Source organism: Haliotis cracherodii, unplaced genomic scaffold, assembly GCF_022045235.1.
Source record: "Haliotis cracherodii isolate W230 unplaced genomic scaffold, xgHalCrac1.p SCAF_6, whole genome shotgun sequence".
NCBI classification, from domain to species: Eukaryota; Metazoa; Mollusca; class Gastropoda; order Lepetellida; family Haliotidae; genus Haliotis; species Haliotis cracherodii.
Window position 1 is genome coordinate 4,673,678 of NW_027266319.1, and position 24,623 is coordinate 4,698,300.

The window sequence follows — 24,623 nt, forward strand, 5'->3', positions numbered from 1 at the left end:
CTTCAAGCCACAGGGGACGTGGTCAAAACAGGTCACACTGTACATTAAAATAAGATTATTTTTATAGATCTGTAAAATTTAGTAAAAGAAATATGATATAAATATATACTCTTTCCTCCCTACCTATTAATGTGAGATAGGAGGATATTGTTTGATTGCCTTAATTTGCAATATGAATTGAGGGTTTAACGATACCCTGAAACTGCGATAAATAGCCTTCGATGTAACAAAACGATATATATGCGATACATGATGACTCAATATACATATTATCTGGGACAATTAAGAGAGGAATTTCTCCATTAAGATTAAGTGACTGCATGTCAACTAAGTGACTTCATATTTTCTTTAAAATTAAAAAAAATGTTCTGTCCATGTCGTTTGGGATGCTATTCTGGCGTATTGAAGGTAATGTATAGTATAAATTTTTAAGACCAGTTTTACATAGATACAGACATAGCATGGCCAATCATAACGTGGCCTTTCATCTAATGGTACGGAAGCCTTTTAGGGCCATTTGTTTTTTTCTTTTTTTCTTGAAATTTCAAGATGCTCAGTTGAAATTTATATTTACTTGAAAATTCAAGATTCTGAGTTGAAATTTCAAGATATATACTAAGTAGAAATTTCAAGATAAGTTGAAATTTTAAGATTTTAACCAGAAATGTCAATGTATGTATCTTGAAACTTCGACTTACTGTCTTGAAATTTCAAGAAAAAAACACACCAAAAAGTGGCCCTAAAAGGCATCCATACTTCCGTATAATGGACCGCTAGTATTAATATTCAATGCTACACCTGGCATTCTGCTTTGGGTCAGTTCACTGCCTCATCAATCTCACAGCCTCCAAGATCTGAACCATACACCTCTTAAATAACTTACTGTTCTTTTCCAGCCTGTTGCTGTCTTGTTAGCACCTTGATCAGTGGGCATAACTCCAGCCAGAGGGGAAACTCCATCACTGACCCTGAGTGGGCTAGCTGGGGGGTGGGGGTAAAGGAGGGGGGTACATGGGATCAAGGGGTCAGACAATACCTGTCGCCCAGGTCAGTGGTCATGTACTGTGGGGATTAAGGTGTCAGTTGACGGACAAGACCACTTAGCAGAAACTCACTCCACCTGTCAGAGTGCATCTTCGTTTATCTAGGGTATCACATCAGCATTCTGTCAGGATAAATACCCTGGGACCAACATAGCTTATATTTGGAACTTCCCTCATTTATGACAGTATTTTGATTGGACAGCTATTTTTAGCATTTTGTTATTCAACACAGACTCAAGACAGACCTAATGTAGCCAATGGTATATATCATTATATAAAATAGCTATGAGACGAACCCAAAGAACAATGAAGAACGAAGCATGGTTTATTTCACTGTAAAACATTGTTCTGTCATGACGTCATTTCAAGAGATTTGAACATGCTCTTGCAACTTGACGTAAATTGGACGACGTTATTTTTTACAGAGAAGTGTCTACCGAGTTGTTCCCCCAAAATGGGTATGGACAGCGCAGATGAATGCAATGGCTGAACGATCACACACAAATGTGGGAGAGACATGACATTTGGTATTGGTAGAAATGCTGCAGATAATCAACGTGAAAATTTTGAGAACACCAAACTTAAGCCCCCAGTACATAAAATGGAGTTGTCCGACATTACTGAGGTCAGATTGCATTCAGGGAGTCATCATTCGCTACTTCTAATTTGACATTTGATAATGATATCAGAGATTAGTTTCTACATGAACATTTGATTAATACAATTATGAACATGAAGACAAAGGGATTCTTCATATTTGTCAGTAAGGACACAACAGGCAATGAAATTGATTAGAAACTAAAAGGTAGAAATACACTGAACACTTTTAATTAGAAATAATCGTAACAGGATAATCACAGGATAATCACATGAAATAATATAATAGGACCAACGGGTGTACTTCACTCTGGATAGCTGACCTGCTTTTCAGTGTTATGTGTTTTATAGCAAGAATGTTTTGCTTTGAAAAGTAACACCAAGAGTGATTGTGTGTTTTAGGTTGGCTGATCTGTAATGAAATAAGATTTTGTATATTGTATATTGTATATTGTATATTGAATATTGAATATTGTATATTGTATATTGTATATTGAATATTGTATATTGAATATTGAATATTGTATATTGTATATTTTTATATTGAATACTGAATATTGTATATTGTATATTGTATATTTTTTATATTGAATATTGTATATTGTATATTGTATATTGTATAGCACTATATGTCTGGACAGTAGGGATGGGACGAGTCCAAATTTACTACCCACCTCCCAATTACCTGACCCTACCCGGGTATCTACTGTAGGTACAAAATGTCCGAATGGGAATAGTTTGACCATAGCCCTGGACAAAATGTATTTAGATACACATATAAAACAATCTGTTCATGCATACACTGAAGTTGACTGAAGTTTTATCTTTATTCAAACATTAAAGTCTAAAGGAATGGGTGCATAGTCAGAAAGAAATGCGAACATTAGTGACTTGTAGTGTAACAATAAATTTCTAGATTATTTTTGTCATTAAACAATATATCACCTGACTAACCAGTCCTGTGGGTACCCGGGTCCTCAGTACCCACCTGACCCGAGTACCCGAGTACCCAAGTACCCGAGTTACCCGTCCCAGCCCTATAAGACAGACTTGTTTGGCCTAATGTTCAACACAATAAGTCGGTACAGCACTTCATAAACAAATGATTGTATTATTTTAACTTGCATGAATCCTCAATACTATTAGATGGAGTTTTCTCCTAAACATTTCAAGTCAGTTTGACGGACAGCTAAACCAGGCTTTTCCTCAGACCCTGTAATCGCTGACTACCTGTAACAAATTACTATCCACATAAAAAAATAATTATATCAAACAGAAATAAAAACATTAATCTGGCTGAGAAGAACATTTCACAGACCTATTCCTTCACTGATGTTTTCAGCAAGAATCATTTAAAGGAATAAACACATATTTTTGCACTTTGAGAAAAAAAGAAAAAATTCTCTGCCAGATTAAATGACTGGAGGGAAGCAGTGTTACATTTAACATGAATGTCCTTTGATTATAAAGTATTGTCACAAAAAACTCAAAACCTTGAACAGACTATCCCTCTTGGCATATCGTTATCACGTGGTTAAACCTTGGACAACAGCTATGTAATTAGCGTCATGGTGGTTTCCATCAACAAAATTTAAACATAAACACAATTTTTTTTAAATAATTAAAAAGTGTCATGCAGCTTATGCATTTAGGAGTGTATGTTTTTCCTCAATATAGCTAAAACATTTTGTTAGAGGTGATAAATCATGCAACATGCATTAGCGATCGATATGTCTCAAATTGATGTTGTTTTCAGGGTTTTAAATAGGCTTGTAAAAATGGGAGTCGCGATGACTCACCGCATATTTTTGGGATCATTTTCTAATTTTGGGAACCATGATTTAAAAGAAATTAAGAACTCTGCTATTTTTGACAGGACCAGCCATGCTTGTTTGCGCTGTCAAATAAACTGTGACTGCAGTAAGTGCTAGACAGAAATATACAAAGCTGTTTGGCTGGTGTGTGGTTGTGCATTGCAATGGCGATCTATAAATAGTGGAAATTCCAACTTTCTTTTGATTCTTATGAAAGTTATTTCAGTCTCTGAAAGTTAGATGTTTTAAAGTGAGAGAATGAATTTTTAATGCTGCAGTCAAGGATATTTTGCAATTATATCATGGCAGCATGTTTGTTTGTTTGTTTGTTTGTTTAGCACCACACACTGCAATATTCCAGATATATGATGGCGGTCTGTAAATAATCAGATCTGGTCCAGACAATGCAGTGATTGACCTCATGAGCATCTTAAACCATTCATTAAAAGGTTACTGTGACCTATTCTGCTCTGGAATCCATGGAAAGACAAGCATCAGGTGACATAATCATGATCCACAAGGACCTATTCTGCCCAAGAATCCCAACACAGACAATCATGATCCACAGGCACCTATTCAGTCCAAGAATCCCCACACAGACAATCATGATCCACAGGGACCTATTCTGCCCAAGAATCCCCACACAGAGACAATCATGATCCACAGGGACCTATTCTGCCCAAGAATCCCCACACAGAGACAATCATGATCCACAGGGACCTATTCTGTTCCAGAATCCCCACACACAGACACTCATGATCCACAAGGACCTATTCTGTCCCAGAATCCCCACACACAGACAATCTTGATCCACAGGGACCTATTCTGTCCCAGAATCCCCGCACACAGACACTCATGATCCACAAGGACCTATTCTGTCCCAGAATCCCCACACACAGAAAATCATGATCCACAGGGACCTATTCTGTCCAAGAATCCCCACACACAGATAATCATGATCCACTGGGACCTATTCTGTCCCAGAATCCCCACACAGAGACAATCATGATCCACAGGGACCTATTCTGTCCCAGAATCCCCACACACAGATAATCATGATCCACAGGGAGCTATTTGCCCAAGAATCCCCACACACAGACAATCATGATCCACAGGGACCTATTCTGCCCAAGAATCCCCACACACAGACAATCATGATCCATAGGGACCTATTCTGTCCCAGAATCCCCACACACAGACAATCATGATCCACAGGGACCATACTGCCCCAGAATCCCCACACACAGCCAATCATGATCCACAGAGACCTATTCTGCCCAAGAATCCCCACACACAGACAATCATGATCCACAGGGACCTATTCAGTCCCAGAATCCCCACACAGAGACAATCATGATCAACAGGGACCTATTCTGCCCCAGAATCCCCACACAGAGACAATCATGATCCACAGGGACCATACTGCCCCAGAATCCCCACACAGAGACAATCATGATCCACAGAGACCATACTGCCCAAGAATCCCCACACAGAGACAATCATGATCCACAGGGACCTATTCTGCCCCAGAATCCCCACACACAGACAATCATGATCCACAGGGATCTATTCTGTCCCAGAATCCCCCACAGAGACAATCATGGTCCACAGGGACCTATTCTGCCCAAGAATCCCCACACAGAGACAATCATGATCCAAATGGACCATACTGCCCCAGAATCCCCACACAGAGACAATCATGATCCACATGGACCTATTCTGTCCCAGAGTCTTCACACAGACAATCATGATCCACAGGGACCTATTCTGCCCCAGAATCCCCACACAAAGACAATCATGATCCACATGGACCTATTCTGCCCCAGAATCCCCACACAGAGACAATCATGATCCACAGGGACCTATTCTGCCCAAGAATCCCCACACACAGACAATCATGATCCATAGGGACCTATTCTGTCCCAGAATCCCCACACACAGACAATCATGATCCACAGGGACCATACTGCCCCAGAATCCCCACACACAGCCAATCATGATCCACAGAGACCTATTCTGCCCAAGAATCCCCACACACAGACAATCATGATCCACAGGGACCTATTCAGTCCCAGAATCCCCACACAGAGACAATCATGATCAACAGGGACCTATTCTGCCCCAGAATCCCCACACAGAGACAATCATGATCCACAGGGACCATACTGCCCCAGAATCCCCACACAGAGACAATCATGATCCACAGAGACCATACTGCCCAAGAATCCCCACACAGAGACAATCATGATCCACAGGGACCTATTCTGCCCCAGAATCCCCACACACAGACAATCATGATCCACAGGGATCTATTCTGTCCCAGAATCCCCCACAGAGACAATCATGGTCCACAGGGACCTATTCTGCCCAAGAATCCCCACACAGAGACAATCATGATCCAAATGGACCATACTGCCCCAGAATCCCCACACAGAGACAATCATGATCCACATGGACCTATTCTGTCCCAGAGTCTTCACACAGACAATCATGATCCACAGGGACCTATTCTGCCCCAGAATCCCCACACAAAGACAATCATGATCCACATGGACCTATTCTGCCCCAGAATCCCCACACAGAGACAATCATGATCCACAGGGACCTATTCAGTCCCAGAAGCCCCACACAGAGACAATCATGATCCACAGGGACCTATTCAGTCCAAGAATCCCCACACAGACAATCATGATCCACAGGGACCTATTCTGCCCAAGAATCCCCACACAGAGACAATCATGATCCACAGGGACCTATTCTGCCCAAGAATCCCCACACAGACAATCATGATCCACAGGGACCATTCTGTCCCAGAGTCTTCACACAGGTCAGGTGAGGTGAAATGGAGTTTAACGTCGCGTCCAAGATTATTGCACTTATATAGCGACGTGCATGTACGTGTGTGTGTTTGTGTGGCTGCTTGTACTAGTCCGGACTGATGCCGATTTATAGTGCTAGCTCACTGAGATACCATGCCGCAGTTTAACATGAATACCCCACTCAGACACAGTATACTGACTCCCGAGCCGACCAGTCCTTGTTTTAGCCCCTTAATGCCGAGCGCCAGATAGGGTAACAATAAGTACCATCTTTTAACGTCTTTTGGTATGACGCGGTCGGGGATCGAACCCTGGACCTTCCGCTCTCCGGGCGGACGCTCTACCACTAGACCACGGAGGCGGTCCGTCTTCACACAGACAATCATGATCCACAGTGACCTATTCTGTCCATGAATCCCCACACAGAGACAATCATGATCCACAGGGACCTATTCTGCCCCAGAATCCCCACACAGAGACAATCATGATCCACATGGGCCTATTCTGCCCCAGAATCCCCACACAGAGACAATCATGATCCACAGGGACCTATTCTGCCCCAGAATCCCGACACAGAGACAGTTATGATCCACAGGGACCTATTCTTCCCCAGAATCCAATAACAGACAGTAATGATCCACAGGGACCTATTCTGCCCCAGAAGCCCCACACAGAGACAATCATGATCCACAGGGACCTATTCTGCCCCAGAAGCCCCACACAGAGACAATCATGATCCACAGGGACCTATTCTGCCCAAGAATCCCCACACAGAGACAATCATGATCCACAGGGACCTATTCTGCCCAAGAATCCCCACACAGAGACAATCATGATCCACAGGGACCTATTCTGCCCCAGAAGCCCCACACAGAGACAATCATGATCCACATGGGCCTATTCTGCCCAAGAATCCCCACACAGACAATCATGATCCACAAGGACCTATTCTGCTCAAGAATCCCCACACAGAGACAATCATGATCCACAGGGACCTATTCTGCCCCAGAATCCACACACAGAGACAATCATGATCCACAGGGACCTATTCTGTCCAAGAATCCCCACACAGAGACAATCATGATCCACAGGGACCTATTCTGCCCAAGGATCCCCACACAGAGACAATCATGATCAACAGGGACCTATTCTGTCCCAGAATCCCCACACAGAGACAATCATGATCCACAGGGACCTATTCTGCCCAAGAATCCCCACACAGAGACAATTATGATCCACAGGGACCTATTCTGTCCAAGAATCCACACACAGAGACAATCATGATCCACAGGGACCTATTCTGTCCAAGAATCCACACACAGAGACAATCATGATCCACAGGGACCTATTCTGCCCCAGAATCCCCACACAGAGACAATCATGATCCACAGGGACCTATTCTGCCCAAGAATCCCCACACAGAGACAATCATGATCCACAGGGACCTATTCTGCCCCAGAGAAGATATTCTGTCCCAGAATCTCTACAGAGAGACAATCATGAACATCTTGGGACCAGTATTCTGCCCCCATCCCCACCACTCCCCCTCTCCAATACTCCGCCTCCAGCATCCTTATAGTGAGAAAAACATCAGCTTTCCAGCAACTTTGCTGCCCCCAAATCCTAATCATTGGATTAAATTTGAAACAAACAATTTTGTTGATAAGCTGGTTTGAAGAAACAAGTATCTACCAAGAGTCTAAATTTCATTTGATCATTCTGATCTTCAGAACATACCACATGTAACACCTGCCTCACAGGTTTGAAGACGCACTGTCCGATCTGTTAACAACTTGAATCAAATTTCCTCCGGAAATCAGAAGCAAAATCTTGTGTTTTTTCTCACAATATCCACACAGTGGTGCCGTTCACGGCTATGACTCCACACTCACATGCTATTCTTCCCGTGCCTAGGTCCAGAAGGTTAATTATTCCTCGGGGACAGGAACATGATTGCAGGTTTGTCCCGAGATCAGAGGGGACCTGGCAGCCAGTCTGTAGGGCATCCATGAAAGACTGAAGTCAAATATTGAGTAAACAGGACAGGTGGCAAGTTTTACAGATACCCCATTTTCTTGTGGACAGTGTGCATTGTTTCTTGTGGACAGAAGTTGACGGCATGACAAAGTAGACACAATTTGTGCAAAAAAACTTCTTTAATACTCTAAAGGCGATGTTATGGTATAGATCTATATCGAAACGTCGCCTTTAGGGTATTAAAGAAGTTGTTATCCATAAATTGTGTCTACTATGTATAGTGTGCACTTGAGTATAATGCACTTTCTTGGGTACAAGATTTGTGAAAAATTTCATGCCTTGAGTCAAGAACTACATTGTATTGCTTCAGCTGAATGAATATTGTGACATAAAAGTATGTATGTACTGAAAGTTTTTATTTGAAGACTTATGGCGTCGTGTCCAAATGAAAATTTCATAAATCCATTCAGCATCACATCACATCTTACAAAACAAAATATATACCTTCTGCGGAAATAACTATCTTGGTCTTGGAAAAAGTGAAATTTGTGATAGAACTTCACTTGACATGATGATTTACAAATGGCAATGAGAACATGCATTCAGATAACAACATATTTGGGCTTATGTTACAAACTGCATTTAGCAGGAGAATGTTTGAAATATTGAATTTCTCCTTGTATCTTGCATTGGGATGACAACATATTTGGGCTTATGTTACAAACTGCAATTAGCAGGAGAATGTTTGAAATATTTCTCCTTGTCTGTTGCCACATGAAACTGAACAGGGATTCAGAGAACGATGCTCCATTGTTCAGAGCCCATTAGGGCTTGGACGAGTCCAAATTTAATACCCAGGTACCCATCTCCCTGTTACCCGACCCTACCCGGGTACCCTCTGTAGGTCTCAAGAGATAGGTACAAAATGTCTGATTGGGAAACGTTTGACCGTATTCCTGTCAAATGTATTTAGATACAAGTATAAAATGATCTGGTCATGCATACACTGACGTAGACTGAAGTTTTATCTTTATTCAAACATAAAAGCCTGAAGGAATTGGTGCATAGCCAGAAAGAAATGCGAACATTAGTGACTTGTAGTGTAACCATAGAGTTCTAGATAATTTTTCCCATTAAACAATATATCACGTGACTAACCACGGGTCTGGGTAGTCCTGTGGTACACGCGTCCAACTCAGGACCCACCCGATCCGAGTACCCGAGTTACCCGTCCCAGCCCTAGAGCCCATCTAGGTCTAGGTCTAGGTCTAGGTCTAGGTCTCAGGTTTATAAGTTGGGTAATCATTAACTGATTAAATCAAAAGCTCAAAACAGCTTAAATCAAACTTGCATGTACTGTCAGTTGGATCAATCTCTTAGCATCTGTTTCATACTACCAATATTTGAGATTAGATGTCTCTTCAAATCCTGGATAATTATGATATGTTAAACATGTGTTTGAAGAAATCCAACTTCATTGTGAAGACTTGTGTTGATTCAGTCATAAGAAAGGGGATTATTTTAGCTTTCTTGCTGAACTTTCTTAACCTCTGTCCCAGCCGCCCTGCTGTTCAGGGTGGATGAGGATTAAAAGGGGAGGGGATTACAGGCCCCCTGGGGTAGTCGGGTCACATGGTTACATCACTGGGGGTTCCTGAGTGGACACTGGATGGCTTTCTGCTCTCTATGGTGACAACAGATCTGTTATATATTTGTAGAAACTGCTGCAACTCTATTTCATTTTCTTGTGCATAATCTTAATAACAGAACTGAAAACTTTTACTGCTTCAAAACTAAATAGAAAGCCTTCCTACTGAAGGTAAAAAGTATCTATTGATGACTAAACTTTAGTCTTACTCTATCATTTTTGAATGAGATAGCTAAACATTGCTAAAAGTGAAAAAAATGTTAATATGCTTTTAAACCTAAGAATTAATGTTTTGGTATTACAGATCCATCCTCACTTTGAAAGTGTGAACAAATCCCAAATAAATTTGTTTGTGCTTACGGTACATTAGACTCACACTTAGTCAATGAAAACATGTCTTTAAAATAGTAAAAACAATTTTTCCAAAGAACCTTTCCTCTTCTACTGTTTTCATAGGACCTGGTTGGTTTGATCTAGACTTGCCTTGGCTTTTAGTAAAACAAATATACCTAAACAATAAATTTAACAGTCAAATACTTTTTGATAATAATCTTTTGTTGATTTCTGTTTTAAATCTTATTTAAAAAGTTCATTTTAGAGTCTTACTTGCTGGCAACCCCACATCAGCCAATCACATCAACTGTCCACTTTCGACCTAAATATCAGAATCTAAATATCATATTAGAAGAACTCAGCGTTTCACTCCCACTTGTTTGTTAAGGATGCTAAATATTTAACCTTGACATAAATCTTTTAAGTTCCTGTTTGTTCAAATTACCACACATTCATTACCCCGTAATGAGCAGGCCAGAAAAAGCTCTCAGCATGGATGGGAACAATTTTGATTGATGAAACATATGTCCTAAGATTTCATCCACAGATTTTTACAACAAACAAAAGAGAAATATTTTCTTTGTGATTAAAACATCTCATATCAAATTCCCATCACATGTCACATGACATTAAAGTATAGTGTCACAAGACTGTTTATACAGCAACGCCGCCACTACATGTAGTATTATCCTTTCAACTTATCCAAACAGCCACTGCATAAAACATGCCACTTCTCCGGAAATGCCTCAGAAAAAAATATGGAAAATCGGGGATAAAGTGTAGAAATAAACACTTGCACATTGACGGGCTGTAAAGATACTTATCGGATGCAGGGGGATGAAGTTTACAGGCACCTGAGGAAATAGCTGTCATTTTAACTGCTTTTGCATATGATGTTGTCAAATGGCATCCATATTGAAATTTTGAAGACCACTCAAAAACTATGAAAACATGAATATTATTTTGCATAGTGTTGTACAATTTGTGCTTGTGGTATCAGCAAATACTTATTGTAAATAGTTGTCTTGAAAACAGTATATTTGTTTGTAGTTTGTAGAATCTTTTTGTGTTTATGTGTATGAACTAATCATGTTTTTTATAGAAAAAATGATAGAGAATATCAATTTGGTACTTTACTGTATCAACAGCAGCTATTTTAACATAACTTTCTAATTATGAGATTATGAGTGAGTGAGTGAGGGTTAATGCCACTTTGAACAGTATTCCAGTTATATCACATCGTGTCAGCTAAATGTGTGATGAAAGCCCGAAGTGATGCTTGTCTCAGACTTTGGTGAAACCCACGAGCACGGGTATGGTGCTAACAAACCTAGAAACATAATTGGGGCGAACCGGGATTCGAACCCACAATCATAGGTTTCTGGGGTGCCCAAGGGACGCAACTCTGCACAGCGAATTGAGGCGCCTTAGACGCCTTGTGGACATACTAGACAGGACTAAATCCAATTTCATAGTGCTAGCCCACTGAGATACCATCCTGCAGTTTAACATGAATGCCCCACTTAGACACAGTATACTGTCTCCGAGCCGACCAGTCCTTGTTTTAGCTCCTTAATGCCGAGGGCCAGACAGGGTAACAACAAGTACTATCTTTTAACGTCTTTTGGTATGTCGCGGCCGGGGATCGAACCCCCGAGCAGATGCTCTACCACGAGACCATGGAGACAGTCTTATAGGCTTGTGTGATAATGTAGTGTGCTGACAAAATATAGCAACATCCATTTGTCTTTGAAAGCTTACAATTTTGTCATTTGAAAATAGAAATGTATTTTGTTTCTATAATCATCAAATAGCGATGAGTGGCAGTGTCTTCTCAGCATCACTATGCAGAGTTGTGTCCCTTAGGCTTACCAGGATTATATGATCATTTATTGATTGTGATTATGATCCTTGGTTGTCAGGACCATGCCCATGCTTAACGGGTTGACTAAATGTATTTGACCTTCATCACGTTTGGCTTTCCGTCTACTTTAAGCAACAGTGATACAGCTGAAATACTGTTCACTCACTGACTCACTCACTGAAACACCCACTCACTCACTCACTCGAACAAACCCCGCCAGCCAGTCACTCACTCACTCATTCACCCACCCTCCCTCCCACTCACTCACTCACTCAATCACTCAATCACTCAATCACCCACCCTCTCGCTTGCCCGCCGGCCCACCCATTCACTCACTCACTCACTCGAACAAACCCCGCCAGCCAGTCACTCACTCACTCATTCACCCACCCTCCCATTCACTCACTCACTCACTCACTCACTCACACACTCACTCACTCACTCACTCACTCACTCACTCACTCACTCACTCACTCACTCTTATATTTAATACATAACTCTGTTGTAAATTGCAGCTCAGGAAAACATTGAATATAGCAGTTCTCCTTACAGTTTAAATCTGATACACCACCACAAATAAAAACCATACATGGAATTGAAATATATCTTTTGAAACCTCAGATCATTTGAACAACAATATAACCGTTTCCAAAGAGGAAGCCAGGGCACATAAATGTCATGAAAAACTTCTTGGTTGAGCTCTGTGTAGAAAGAACATAGAAATGAAAGTGGCATGCTGACTGACATGAGCGTTGTATGTTGATCTTTGTCTCTGAAACAAAACAATGTAAGAAAGAGGATATTGGAAATAGATGCCCTCCTTCTGATGTCACCTTGCCCCCGAGACAAAGATCAATATGCAAGCTGTGAGTGAGTGAGTGAGTTTTAGCACTGTTTTGAACAGTACTTCAGTCATATCACAGCATGTTATTTACACTTTGGTGAAACCCACGAGCACAGGTATTTAGCCATCTTCCAGAGGCAAGGGCATTAACTGACTATAGTCCAGTTTCCATCCTTGCCAAACTAGGCTTGAATTATGGAGTTATAGTTTGGCTGGACTATCGAGTCTATGCACTATCCAATCAAAATCACGTAACTAAATCGACATCCGGTTCGTAAACTGCCTCTCAGATTTCGGTTGATTTACAAAGCATGTGTACCACCAAGTCTCCATCAACAGATATTTTTCAAATCTTTTCGTGTTTTTAATCAAGGTGCTCACATGATTTGATGCACACGCGAAGTAAGACCCATCTTATCACAATATAGATCTCGATTATCGATCAGATGTCCTTGACTGGGTGCCGCCGTTTTGTTTCAAGCCAATGCAAGTGATATGAGAGGTGGAATCTGATTGGTCAATAGGAGGGACCTAGAAGGTACATAACTCGAAATAGCCACTGGTGGAGCTATGATCGATCCCAAAAATTTTAGCCTAGTTCCAGGGTGGAAAACGGGAGTTGTATAGTCAGTTAATTCCCTTGCCTCAGGAAGATGGTATGATGCTGACAAAACTAGAACCATGATTTGGGATTCAAACTCATGATCTTAGGGTTCTGGCACACCTAAGGGACACAACTCTGCACATATATCACTGTGTCTTAGACTCAGAGGCAGCCCATACACCCACTTAAAGAAACGTGAGTGAGAGGGGAAATGCAGCGGATCCTGGACTTAATGATTGTTGATTCAAATCCCTCTGATCTTATCTTTGCTTCGTCAACACCCTACGGTCTCCGCACATCACATTAGGGCTTGCCTCCATTGATAGCATGTGACATAAGTGATATTCTGACCGGTATTTAACCCTAAATAACTCACTCACACTGCCAAGTCAGTTGAATAAAGCCTGTAATAGTCTATATAGCATTTCATATAGTTTTTGACTTAAGGATTGATGAAATGAATTTAAAAAACACCATAAAAATAAAATTGTTCAATTCAGTTCCTAAATGCTGATTTAATTTTTGTGGGTTAAAAAAATAAAATGTATAAAAATTGAACAAAAAACATCAGTTAACTTGTTAGACAATCACTGATTTAACAGAGTTTACAAAATTCCATTGCTTGAATCTGACATCAAAACAAAGAGGATATGTATACAATATTGATTAGCCTTGTTCCAAGTCTTTACTGAATGATAAGTACGTATATATACCGGTACAGTAGTTCCATTCTTATAAACAGCAAATCTAGATAAGCAGATGTCAAGGATGCTAGTCTTTTGTAGGGACAGTGTGTTCTTATTATTCATATAATCTAGGAATTACGATTTAAACTAATAATAATTCCCTTTGAGACTTGTGCTAAATACTGATCTGTTTTGTCAAATACATCAAACACAGAGCAACATTCTAATGGTCCACATGTCCAGTTCATATCAACAATCAAAGCAAAATATTCCCTTAACCTGCAGTCTTGGAGGATGTACAATCAAAATAAAAACAAAACTGAAACAAGTCTTGTTCGCAGAATTTTCCAAATTCCTGAGTTTGATAAAGAAGGGCTGATGAAGCCCTGCTGTGTGGAAAGCAAGACAGCTGAAGGCCTCAGCTGACCACACGTGTATGAAATGTACAATCAGATACACGGTGTGTTTACATGGCCAGTCTGGGGGGCACCTGCAATGTATCACAGGCCCAGCTTGTCTATATCATGCATGACATGAAATATACATCTGCAGCTGGGTAATACGGCAGATATCGACATGATGCTGATGTAATATTCTATGGTTTCAGATGGGGCTTTATGATGAGATGTAGACCAAGAATAGAGTGGAATGATATCGACATGATGCTGATGTAATATTCGATGGTTTCAGATGGGGCTTTATGATGAGATGTAGACCAAGAATAGAGTGGAATGATCTGCCTGATGAATTGTGTTACACCTGAGGTTAGCAAAGTCAGCATGTTATTAATTTTCTGGTTTATGAATCATGCACAAGCCTTTTAGGGCCATTCGGTTTTTTATTCTTTTCTTGAAATTTCGAGACAGTAAGTTGAAATTTCAAGATACTAACTTGAAGTTTCAAGATACATACTAATTTCAAGTTAATATTTATATAAATTTATCTTAACTTTTTATCTTGAAATTTCAACTTATTATCTTGAAATTTCATCGTATGCATCTTGAAAACGATCTTGTAATCAAGTTAAAATCTTAAAATTTCAAGATCAATATCTTGAAATTTCAACATCACATTTTGAAATTTCAAGTGAGTATCTTGAAATTTCAAGAAAAAAAGTAAAATCAAACAAATGGCTCTAAAAGGTTTCCATAGAATCATCCAACATAACAGAAAATATAAAACAATAACTGAAATTTATTCTTTTAAATTTCCCTGTATATTTGTGATGGGTTAGCAAAAACGAAAAGGTCCATAAGTCTTTAAAAAAAGTTACAGGTATCTTTTTTGAAATACTATAAAAATACAGTTTTGTCTCTAGCACCTGTCCACATTTAATCAAGAAGAGAAACCTTTCTCTGAAAAATGAAATACATCTACATGTTACTGTATAAACAGTAACCACTCTGCCATTTAATTAATATAACATCACTTCCCCCTCTATTACCTCTATGCCAAATACAATAGAGATACATACCTAGAACCACCTACATGTATTTTGTTCTGTTTTGATGAACCTAGGTTAATGTATTTGTAAGAATATGTTAACAATAAACTATAGAAGACCATAATTATCCAGATATAGGTACTGTTGGACTGACTGATGAAGAGCCATAGATCAGTACGGGAAGATTAATTTGTTCCATAATAATCCTGCTAGACAGAGCACCACACTTGACTGTCATCTGGGACACATATTGACTGCTGAAGACAGACTGGCTTGAGGAGGAGGATCCTACGGAAGCTTCTTAGGGTCATTATTTATATTCATGATCTTCTTGAAATTTTAAGATACTAAGTTGAAATTTCAAGATGCTATGTTGAAATTTCAAGAAACAAAGTTGAGATTTCATGATATTGATCTTGAAATTTCAAGACAATAAGTTGAAATTTTAAGATTATAACCTGAAATTTCAACTCATTATCTTGAATTTTCAACTCATTATCTTGAAATTTCAAGATATACTAAGTTGAATTTCAAGATAATGATCTTGAATTCAAGATAAAAACAAAACATTTAACATTTTAACTTAAAATTTCAACGTATGTATCTTGAAATTTCAACTTAGTATCTATAAATTTCAACATATCATCTTGAAATTGCAACTTACTATCTTGAAATTTAAAAAAAATAGAAGAAAAACAAGTGGCCCTAAGAGGCTTCCGTAACTTTCATCATCAAGATGTGAAGAAATATTCATGTTTTCCATTACCGACCAACCCATAAACTGGGCCCTTTAGGTTTTATATAGTTTTTGGCATGATTAATACTGTTATTATCTAAAAGTTGCATTTATCACCCTTATTTCATTTAGTACCATTGTGAATTCAGCTTGGTGTGGTTGTGACACAGAAGTAGAAAAAAATACGAAAAAAGTGTTCTGGAAAATAATGATCTTGAAAATTTAAGATTATAACTTAAAATTTCAACATAGTATCTTGAAATGTCAACATATTATCAAGATACTAAGTTGAAATTTCAAGATGCTATGTTAAAATTTCAAGATACATAAGTTGAAATTTCAAGATAATAAGTTAAAATTTCAAGATAATAAGTTAAAATTTCAAGATTATAAGTTAAAATTTCAAGATGATAAGGTGAAATTTCATATCAGTATCTTGAAATTTCAAGTTAGGAGCTTAAAGAAAAATATTAAAAAAACAAATGGCCCTAAAAGGCTTCCATACTGTATTGTCTTGTGTGGACATCAACATTGGACAACAGTAAGACATTAACACTTTCCGACAACTTATCATGGTTCAGAGATCATATGAAACCCATAGAATATATTACATGTCCATTTCAAAGTTGGTAAACCAGCACTGAGCCTAATACAGATAGACCGCCTCTGTGGTCTAGTGGTAGAGCGTCCACCCGGAGAGCGGAAGGTACGGGGTTCGATCCCCGACCGCGTCATACCAAGAGACGTTCAAAGATGGTACTTGTTGTTACCCTGTCTGGCGCTCGGCATAAGGGTCTAAAACAAGGACTGGTCAGCTCGGAGTCAGTATGCTGTGTCTGAGTGAGGTATTCATGTTAAACTGCGGCATGGTATCTCAGTGAGCTAGCACTATATTTTGTCAACTTGATGTTGGGGTATATAAGTTTTATCACAGTGTGTCAGATTGATGTGGGAGGAAAGCCCAATGTAAGGTTGGTCTCAGACGTTTACCACTTTTGTGAAACACACGAGAACGGGTATGGTGCTGACAAACCTAGAAACATAATCAGGGTGGAATAGGATTGTTACCCCTGATAAATCTTTGTTGTTTTACGCCGCACTCAGCAATATTCCAGCTATATGACAGCGGTCTGTAAATAATCGAGTCTGGACCAGACAATCCAGTAATTAATATCATTAGCATTGATCCACGCAATTGGGATACGATGACATGCATCAACCAAGTCAGCGAGCCTGACCACCCGATCCTGTTACTCGCCTTTTAAAACAAGCATAGTCACCTTTTACGGCAAGCATGGGTTGCTGAAGACCTATTCTACCCCGGAATCTTCCTGGGTCACCCATGCCCCTCCTATTTGGACATGAGAGGGACCCTACACACTCATGGGCCGAGACACTTGTGCCCCTAGTCAGACATGGAAGGACCCCATGAAGATCCAGGTTAGAATTAGTCTTCAGCAAGCCAAGGTTGTTGTAATAGCAGCTTAAGGATCTGTTGGTCAGATGTTCATGATGTCAATCACTGGATTGTCAGGTCCTGACTTGATTATTTACAGACCACCATCACATATCTGGAATATTCCTAACAACAAAGAAAAACATGAGAGGGAGTCTACACATTCATGGGACGCTATAAAACACCTGGTAAAGCAACCGAAATCAGTTGAAGGGAAATAGTACATGTATATTCCCTTGCGTGTGACATAGATACAATCATATTCAGTTGTGCAGTAACTTACAAATCAATACTGACTACATATACTGCAACATATGTGATGTATCTTCATCTACCAGCTGACCCCACAGATGGGCGTGGCAGGCTGATGACAAAGTGTATACACTGCAATCATGATGTACTCCACACAGGGGCGGGAGGCAGGGTGCTGATGGAAGCAGTGCTGCTGAGTGCAGGATATACTCTCTCCCATAAAGGTCTCACTTTACTTACATAAACATTTACCCCAAAACACATGAGAAATAATATGTGAGACAGGTTAGCATATTGTCCTGGGATACAGATGGGATGTTTGAATATGGTTTGTGTTTCGGATTCGCAGCATGGGGCTCACATAATTAGTTTATCGAATACAAATTTCCGATACAATATTGTATTGATATTATGTAAAATATATCTATTACTAATGTGTTTATGAGATATTCTTATAAAGAAATATTGTTGAAGTGCTTAAAATTTCTTAAGTTTGTTACCCTGCACTCTTTCACTGACATTGTTGAATCTATACATGAATATCCAAATATCCTCAGGACACTATCTCAATATCTGCCAATCGTGTAATGAATGTCACATGCTAAACGGAAGCCTTATAGACTGGTTCTTGGCTGTACTTGCACTGCATAATCTTTACAATGTCTAGAAATTGATTTTATTAAATATCAATTCTATAATCTATATTACGAAATCAGTTGTTCTTGAGTAGTATATAGACCTGGGCTACATTAACCTGATACACTGTATACATGCCAGTTTGACACAGTGTGAACCGAGCTCATTCAAAATATACAGTAACTACATATATCTAAAACACTGACAGATCCTCATCACTTGATATCAATTTGACATCAAAAGCAATCAGAATATCATCAGTCACCTCCCATTGTTAAAGACTGTATGAGATGAACTATGGTCTTTTCTAACAGCAAGCCTACTGTTCAGAACACCTGCAATCTTACTCAGGACAAACCAAGACTGTTTTCTGCAGCAACACCCAACTCACTCTCCCTGCTTGCAGATATTAACAACACCGCAAGTTCGAAATGTCAGAATTGCAGTTGGGATAAAAAGGAAACAAACTTTATCACATATCGACGGAGCCTCCCATGGAAGGACGTTGGAATTTACGAGTCTGACTAAGGGTTATCCGACATGTCGCCTTACCCCGCCTACAGCACTCCTGTCCTTTAACCACTGGTTCCGATAGCGCCGGATAATTCCCAACACTCCGCGTGCATTAGTTTGATATCCAACGTGAAGTGGTTATCCCAGGAACAGTCCATATGGCACCGCAGTCACGTGACGGACTGAGGAATCACTCAGCTGGCTGAGAGCCACGCCCTGAACCCTTTGATCTCTGCCGACAATTATTCACAGTTTTGTTGCATGTTTAACGTCACAGCCACGCCGCCGATGGACAGTCGTTGACCTTTCTCCGCCTGACGTCCTGTTTTCGTGTAGTTTCGGTTTCAGTTTTCTGGAGTAGTTTTGTACTGTAAAGCGACCTTTGACGTAGTTTGCGCTTTTCTTTGAGCTTTCTTTGGGCACGGATGGCCAGTAGATTCGCTGTGCAGAGTTGCGTCCCTTGGCACGCCAGAAACCTATGATTGTGGGTTCGAGTCCCGGTTCGCCCCGATTATGTTTCAAGGTTTGTCAGCACCATACCCGTGCTCGTGGGTTTCACCGAAGTGGTAAACGTCTGAAACCTGCATCACTTCGGGCTTTCCTTCCACATTAAGCTGACACGCCGCGATATGGCTGGAATACTGTTAAAAGCGGCGTAAACCCAACTAACTCACTCTTTGAGCTAATGGAACTACAAAACCGAACACTCTCCTGGACGTGCTTTTTATACTCATGAAAAATCGTTCAGCACCCTTCGTTATTTTTATATCCTGAACTTCACTGTATATATTGGAACTACTTACATATGAGAGCCCCCATGGGGATTCCAAGTTAAAATTGTCGTAAGAGGCGACTAACGGGATCGGGAGGTCAGGCTCGCTGACTTGGTTGAAGCATGTCATCGTATCCCAAATGCATGGATCGATGCTCATGGTGTCAATCACTGGATTGTCTGGTCGAGACTCGAATATTAACAGACCGCCGTCATATGGCTTGAATATCGATGAGTGCGGCGTTAAACAACAAACAAAAAAACAAAAGGCGACAAAATAAACATATGGTCAGGCTCAGTGTCTTGGTTGATTGTGTTTCGTGGTACCCCGACGGCGTAGATCGTTGTTCCCACTGTCAATCACTGGATTGTCTGGTCCAGACTCGATTGTTACAAGCCGCCGTCCTGTAGCTGGTCTATTGCCGTGTTCGGCGTTAAACAACAAACAAACAAACACACGCTACCTGCCAAAATTGAGGGTCTATTGCCGTGTTCGGCGTTAAACAACAAACATACACACGCTACCTGCCAAACTTGAGATGAGGCGTCAGGCGTAGACTAACATCTAGTCTCTGAAATGAACCTATCTTACAGATAAAAAAAACAGTTATCTTAATAAAAAAATAATAAAAAAAGGAGCCCAGGGACTCTCTTCATTTTCAGAGACTAAACAAATCTGCAGAGCTAGTATTTCTTGAAATTTCACGACACGTGTAAAGGTTCCTGTTACCTATCACTGGCATGCCATTGAAAGTGTGTGTGACGGGAATTTTCATTGCACCCACCACCTCTCCCCCTAATAATGTAGTAATCTAGACTTGCCAAACGTTATAGACTTGCATGGACAGTATTTGATATATTTGTGTCAGGGTCTGTATGGCAGACTAGGTCAGGCTCTATATATCATACCACCGATAGTAGCCGATGTTGGTTTTGTTTGTTTGTTTGTTGTTTAACGCCGCACTCAGCAATATACCAGCTATATGATGGCGGTCTGTAAATAATCGAGTCTGGGCCAGACAATCCAGTGATTGGCATCATGAGCATCGATCCACGCAATTGGGATCGATGACATGCATCAACCAAGTCAGCGAGCCTTACCACCCGATCCCATTAGTCGCCTCTTACGACAAGCATAGTCGCCTCTAACGGCAAGCTGATGTTGGTACAATCACTAGTTTATTCCCTTAAGCTAAGTCACATCGTCAGATACTAAGGCGCGGGGCAGGCATAGGTAATGGGTATTGCCTAAATTTTCAGGTTGATAATAAACATATACATTCACACTATCAATACAAATCAAAGGCATTCAATAAGGATATGCTTGTGACGTCAATCACTGGATTGTCTGATCCAGACTCGTTTATTTACAGACCGCCGTGATATTGCTGGAATATTGATAAAAGCGGCGTAAAACACTACTCACTCACTTACTCATACTATAACAAAAACACAAACATCATCACATCCCAGTAATATAGTGTTTTTTCAACGGAGACCGTAACGTAGACTGACATCTAGTCTGTGAAATGAACATATCGTACAGAAGGAAAATAGTTGTTTAATTATCTTAATAAAAATTTAATGAAAACGAGCCCAGAGACGCTCTTCATTTTCAGATACTGCAGAAATCTAGACTTGCCAAACATTATAGACTTGCAATGGCTGTATTTGATATATTTGTATCAGGGTCTGTAAGACAGACTAACCGTAACGTTATGGAAGGTAGTACAAACACATCCCACTGTGAAACACATTCACTTGTAACATAGACTTAGTTTCATTAGAATAGCATGTTACAATATTACACTGGATTTACAATGTAATTAACCAAGAGCATCATCACGTAATAGTTTATAAAACCAATTAATGTAGCTATTCCGCCTTTAGACAACTTCACACGTGTCTTATCAAGGGAGTTTCTCATCGTATTAAACGCAGCCTAAACAAGCACGGACAGAAACGACCTCCTCGGAGAACCCCTGTCAGGCACCGCCAGCTAGACTTGCACAAGTCTCTAAGGCAATAAGTTTTAAATTCAATCATATTTTCTAAATTATGTAAACAATAAAAAACAAGTTGTCCCTATAAGAGACTGGGGTCCATGTACTGTCGCTTATCTAGACTTGCCTATTAGGAGGATAGAATTACTACACATCCATGGACTTTTTATTCAGTACACTTGAGTAATTCTCTTTAGTTAGAGAGTAAAGGGAGTGTGTGACGTGTGTTTTAAAATGTATATGTATTATTTGGACAATAGTGTTACCAACATCTGCTACAAACTGTTTTGTCAGGTAAACAGTTGTCAAAATAGATTTCCATATGTAAGAACAGTTCATAAGGTGATTATTAACTGTGGACAAAACGAATCAGTTTGGATTTACTGACGGTACGATGTATGGTTCAATATTCTGCAACAGCTGGTACCATGCTAGACTGGAGGCAGCCTCTGTTTTCAATTTATTATTTTTTTATGTATTTGAGGCATTTTTAGTTTTTGTCATTGTTTTTTTTCTAGTGTATTAAAATCGCTAAATTTTAAGTATCTTTGCGATTGTTGGCTTAATTGTTGCCGGATATTTTAACATGTAATAAAAGTAATAGCTTGACATATAATAATTTATGACTGATCCAAATGTTATGTCTGCTATTTGAAGTATTTCGGAATCTATTATTTTGAAATACCTACTTCAGGGTAGCGATTTTGACATTCTCTGTTGAATATTGCCGAGGTTTATTTGACGGAGAGGGAGCGAGTTTTTTTTGTTTAACGTGGCTTTGAACAGTGTTTCAGTTACCTAACGACATGTCCCGGGTATGGTCCTGCCCGAACAAGAACATTCTGGATTATGGTATTTCGGCAAAGTTAAGGGAAGCAATGCTGAACAGATACTTGCGGACGTAGGGCATATTCCCGAGGCAAGGGCTTTAACTGACTGTGAAAGTCCCTGGACAGTGAACCTGGAAATTCCAGCCCAGTTCGCAAGGGTGGAAACTGGACTTTTATAGTCAGTTAACGCCCTTGCCTCGGGAAGATGAGTAGGGGGAAACAGCTCGAAAAAGGGGATGTGGAGAATTGTGGTGTATTCGTTTGAGACATGCGCTAGATTTGTTTTTGTTCGTTGTATTACGCCGCACTCAGCAATATTTTAGCTATATGACGGCGGTCTGTAAAAGAAATCGAGTCTGGACCAGACAGTTCTCTCATTGACATCACGAACATCAATCTACGCAATTGGGATACGATGATATGCATCACGAGTGAGCGAGTTTCAGTTGTTGAAGGATAGTGAGTGAGGGAGTTTCATATTCTGAAGGATATAGAGTGAATGAGTGAGAGAGGTTCAGTTTCTGAAAGATAGTTAGTGAATGAGTGAGCGAGTTTTAGTTTCTGAAGGATAGTGAGTGAGTGAGTTTCAGTTTCTGAAGGATAGTGAGTGAATGAGTGAGCGAGTTTCAGTTGTTGAAGGATAGTGAGTGAGGGAGTTTCAGTTTCTGAGGGGTAGTGGGTGAATGAGTGAGCGAGTTTCAGTTGTTGAAGGATAGTGAGTGAATGAATGAGCGAGTTTCAGTTGTTGAATGATAGTGAGTGAATGAGTGAGCGAGTTTCAGTTGTTAAAGGATAGTTAGTGAATGCATGAGCGAGTTTCAGTTGTTAAAGGATAGAGAATCAGTTATCAGGCCATATCAGACCCGAATCATAAATTCGAACTCAAGATCGGCGGATCCCGGCAGTTATTGTTCCACTATGTTGAGTTGGACACAGGCAGAATACGGCTTGGGCAACACATTTGTGTCATTGCACAACATAAAAGTTTACAAGCTAACAGATTTCATTTCCAGAATTACATGACTTGGAATTTATTTCCCTCGAAATCAAAGCAGAATGCCCAACGTAATAAAATACAGAGAACTTCTTTTTTCTAAATTGCGATGTTTTAACTCCTCTATAAAGTCAGAAAATTCATTAGATGATTAAAAAATACGCAGTGCATTAAACCCGTGTCCACTGGAGCGGAGGTTAAACTTAATACAACTCCCATTCAAGACTCGGCGAACCTTTGGACGACTGAAATGACAATGATGTTTGGTTTCCATCGGGAACAATAAACTTGAAATAACAAAACACCACGGCAATAAACGTTGTTTTCTGGAGTGTTTAACGCTGAATGATAAACTCCAGCTAGCACACACACTCCACAAACAATAAAACCTTCTGTTCCGCAAACACATCAGAGGAAGCTGGGTTAATATTTTGATTCGAAAAACAACATCAGTTTAAGCACAGGGCTCTATGATAATAGCTATACAAATGAAAACATTATTTTAAATTAAATTCAATGAACAATTTTTAAATTTCATCCATCAGTCACAACTATACACAGAGACAAAATATCTTTTATAGCAGTCTTTATCAAGTATACATTTAACTTAATTTAACGTGAGGAAGTTTTACTCTGTTCATAAAAATATATTTAAAATAACGTTCGCGATATTGAACGGATTATTTTTCAAAACCAGCATCCAATTTCGAATAATGTATGTATTTTTTTCAGGATTGATGGAGTTAAGTTTAACGTCG

The 24,623-nt window shown here is 39.8% G+C and overlaps 1 protein-coding gene across 1 annotated transcript in view; it reads right to left on the bottom strand.

Annotated features, from left to right (window-relative positions):
* LOC139445991 (cadherin-like and PC-esterase domain-containing protein 1) overlaps nucleotides 1-19,364 on the bottom strand; it is a 103,758-nt gene extending 84,394 nt beyond the window's left edge. The window contains exon 1 of the mRNA XM_071227255.1: nucleotides 19,306-19,364. The gene's annotated coding sequence lies outside the window, so the exon portion shown is untranslated. The remainder of the gene's footprint in view (nucleotides 1-19,305) is intronic.
* Between the last annotated feature and the right edge of the window lie 5,259 nt (nucleotides 19,365-24,623).